Source organism: Centruroides sculpturatus, unplaced genomic scaffold (assembly GCF_000671375.1).
Source record: "Centruroides sculpturatus isolate CEXI.00-Female unplaced genomic scaffold, Cexi_2.0 scaffold1342, whole genome shotgun sequence".
NCBI classification, from domain to species: Eukaryota; Metazoa; Arthropoda; class Arachnida; order Scorpiones; family Buthidae; genus Centruroides; species Centruroides sculpturatus.
In genome coordinates, this window is record NW_019385549.1 from 25,022 (window position 1) to 29,567 (window position 4,546).

Consider the following 4,546-nt stretch of genomic DNA (forward strand, 5'->3'; position numbering starts at 1 on the left):
CGTACATAAACAGTGTCGTAATTCGCCAAGTACAAATCAGCAAATTCGTAAAATTTTTGTTTATTTTGAACAATCCGGATAATCGAAAATCCGAATAATGGAGGTCCGGATAATGCAGGTTCTACTGCAGTTTCTAGTAATGTAAAAAAATGACCAATTTTCTCTGTTTAAAAGGTAGTTTTGATTATTTTTCTCCTAGGATGCTTTCTGTTTGGGCCGAATCGGGCTAATATAGTGTTTCACTCGGATCGGCCGAACTAATTTAACTTCGGATACGGGTAGGGCCGGTAAAATGACACAGGCCTTATTACACATAAACTTATATTATACCTAAAAATTGAAATTTACCTTACTTAACAAAAAAATAAATGAATTTTTTAAAATTAAACTTAACCAAACGGTACAGTACAGTATGTACAGTACATATTTAGAAAAAACGTCTCAAATTGTATACGGCCCATGTGGAATTTCCCACATTTTCCACATGGCCAGTGCGCCCCTGTTGTCTTGAAACTTTGGGAAGTTGTTTAATACACTCCCGCGAAGTTTTTGGCATAGTACATTTATCCTGCGATACGTGGCGCGCGTGTATAAGAGCATTTTTTCGTGAGCATTTCAGTACGGTGAGGAGTTGAAATTTGAAATTTGGTACAGAGTTTTAAAGCCGGATGCACATATTCGGTGCGGCAAGAAAAAGCGGTGTCGCAAACGTATTTTCGCCGTCTGTGGCGATTTGCTTGTATTTCGGCGCATGCGTTCATTATTCAAGATGGCGAACGATACCGATATTGTCGCTATCTACGTGTTTACATATTTTGTTTTGTACGGCTTGCTTTATTTAGTTAAAAGATTTTGTCCAAGATTCGAACGAAGATTTTGGATTAGAAATATTTTCTTGAATTGATAAGAACTGGTCTACAAAATACGGTTATTCCTCGTTAAAGAATACTATTTCGAATAAGATTCGGTTGTTTTGTTCTTTGAATTAAATTACATATGATTATTTGTGCAGAATTTCTGTTAAATTTATTATCCTTTCCTCTTTATTCTGATGTTACTTATCTCGGTTAACTGCGTCGAACTTTCCTTCATTAAAACACCACGTTATTGTATTTTCTCACGTGACTACCAGACGAACTGTTATTGTCTGATAGAAATGTGTCTTGGCGGTCTTGGAGGCAGTTGCAGCAAAAGATAAAATTCAAACAACTTTTGCAGCACGAGAAAAGCGGCACAAAATAGACTCTTGCGGGGAGAAAAAGTGACGTCATCCTGCCGCTTTTCCTTTCCGCGAGGCACGTGTTCATCCGGTTTAAAGTATTGTACTGTACGTCACGAGAACGCACACTAACAAGGGATTTTTTGAAATTCCCCCGCAGGGAAAGTGACAGGATTAAGGCTTCAACAATGGAAGTGTTAAGTAACAATGGAATTGTTAAGAATAGAAGTGTTAAGAGAAAGCAACGTGCAAGATGTAAATCTTGCACGTTGCTTTCTTTTGGAGCAGATGCGGTTTTTTGCGATAAATCAAACATAATTTTAGACCGACCCAACTAAAAATTTACTAGTTAGTCTGGAAACAGGAGAACCTAATTCTTTCATTCTGTGAAAACGGGTGAGATTGGATATAAAGTAATAATCTTAATCTTCGCTATCGTTACTTTTTGCCCAACAACGCCGGGCTTATCTGCTAGTCTTCATATAAAAACCCTGTAGAAAATTTTTAAAAAATCAAAAATATTTAATTTAAATATAAATAAGAGTTTTTTGAGTAATTGTAGCACTTCTGAATAAGAGAGGAATGTTGCATTTTCTTCTTTTAAAAAAGCGTCAAAGAAATGGAGAAGTCGAATTAACTTTAGTTTTATGTATAAACAATAATATATCCTAAGAATAATTTTATGAGACAATATGATTATTTAAAGAATCGTGACTGATGCACACGATGTTTTTCGCATCGACTAAGTTGAAGTAGGTTCAATCACTTGACTTGCCTCAGGCTTTGTTTACTTTTAGACATTTCTACATCATCTTTATTTGTAATATCCTATAGGCCGATAAGCGTTTCAAGCATAAGCCCCAAACGAGGGCTACATAATAAAACATATCATGAATTTCTCATATTACAAAATGATAAGTTACAACATACCATGACTTCCAAGATTTCTTATAGGTAGTGTTGACACGTGTACATTCCGTTTAAAATTACTTATTTACAGTTAAAATTGTTTTACTATTAAAATACAATTATAGTTTAAAATATATTTACAATTAAAGTACTATTACATTTAAAGTTTCTTGACTTAACATCGAACATCTTCTAGCACATTCTCTTGATGTCGTGTTAACGAGGTTCTGTTTAATCTCGTTGTCATATTATCCAGAGACGGGCTTTTTATACAGCGAACGGAGCAGCCGCTCCAAGAGCTAAATCCCAGGGGGCGCATCAGTGGTAAAGAAAATTAAATGGTATAAATTAGGGGCAACCAAGGGGGCGCCATAATAGGATCTTGCTCCATCTTAAAACTTGCCTCAAACCGACACTGATATTATCATTACTTTAAAGAACATTTATACTTGTAAAGTTTCTCTCTTTCCGTCTTTCGATATCCGTCGTTTGCACGTGGTTCTTCCTTCTTGACCTTCTTTTGTTTCACGCATGCCCTGTTGTTTTAAACTTTTATTGATGTTATTTTTTTGGTTTTTATTATTTCGTGACTTTCTTTAAATTTTTTTTTGTACCAATTCGTTTCTATGTGTAAAATTCTGGCTTCATCTTTGTTTATACAGTACAGTAATACCTCGATTTACGCGATTTTCAAATCTGGTCGATTCATCTTTTGTTTGAGCGCCACGCAACTGATGATTACTCACTCCCACCACACTATTGTTCAGCTTACATCTTCGGACATGTCGCGCGGAATCGACACATAAATAACACAAAATAAATTGTAGCTATTTCTGTGTTTGTTATATCTACGAAGACGTGAGAGACTCTATGTAGTGATTTCTTGTAACCGTGAACGAATCAAAAGACGAGATAAGTTTAACAAGAACATTTATTAGCTTAAATACATCCGATTTGGATTTTACACAAATTGCGAAATTATACCCCGACTTACGCGGTTATCGCTCAGTAGGAAAGGTAGGATATCGCGTAAGTTCGGGGTATTACTGTATTACAATTGTTTATTGTGCAATGCTCGTAAAAAACTGAATTTATCGTTCTATGTTTCAGATCGGCGATATGTTCTTTTAGACGTGTTTCTACTATTTTTTTATTATCTCCTATGTAGTTTTTTGGGTTCTTACAGGTGCATGGTATTGAGTAGACTGCATTCGTTCTGTTATACAATCTTATTGTTTGGTTTAGTCTTGATTTTTTGTATTGCTTGTTGCAATTTTTCATAAGTTGGAGATAGTTTTATATTCACTTTGTTGAGGTCTTTACTTATTTCTTCGAATAAGCTTTTAATGTAAGGAAGAGCTTTATATTTTATGTTTGTGTTCTTGTTTTTTGGTTTGATTTGCTCATTCTTATTGTTGATTTTACTTTCACATTTCTGTATTACTCTGTTTGGGTAACCGTTTAATTGAAATTTAGCTTTTAGTTCTTTGACATATTTGTTTCTATTTTGCATTGTACTTGTTCTGTTTATAATTTTTTTTATATTTCACACTGAATATGTTTTCCTTTATATATTGTGGAGTATATGAATTGTAGTTTATGACTGTTTGGATTTCGCCAGGTTTTTTAAATAATTTAAATTCTAGTATTTCTTTTTTACGTAAGTCACGTAATTTCAGTTCAAAATTTTCCCCTGAAAGCAGTTAATAGATGACCAGCAAGACTCTATTCTTAAAGGAAAAGTATGATGTACTCTACAGGCGTAAACCACTTCTAATTTGAGGTGGAGAGCATATATTTTAAATTAAATAAATTAAAAATAAGATTTAAAATTGCACAATAAATAATTACTCGTTTAATCAAGTTTTATATGGAGTTTTTTAGCAACTTCGATCACATGCGGGGCCGTTACAACCTGTTCAACACGGTTAATTTTTCAAGTAAACCAGTATTGTTTAGTAGGCCTAGTCGTCGGCCATTCTCTCTTCTGGGAGAAGGTCAACCCAATCCGTAACAGTCCTATCTTTCTATCGGAACAGTGTTATGGTGGTATTCGAATAAGAAAATGACGAGGTTACCAGTCTGCACAAATTTGTTTGAAGTAGTTTTCGAGGATGTCGAGTTTAAATATTTGTCCATTTTTTGCTAAATTTGATTGGTTGGCAGATTACCGTTTGATACTCGGCTGTGAGTGGAACAGTTTCTTAGAGTTAACATTTTCGATTTTTTAAGATATCGTGTTTTTATTTAATGTCTAATTGACCAATAAAATTGTGCTATTTCGTACAGTCCGAGTATCGCTATACACGAGACAATGGTCACGTGTATAGCGTATTTGTATAGCGTAAATTGTCACGTGTATAGCGTATAGTGTATAGCATAAATACACGTGACAATGGTCACGTGTATTTTTTCAGC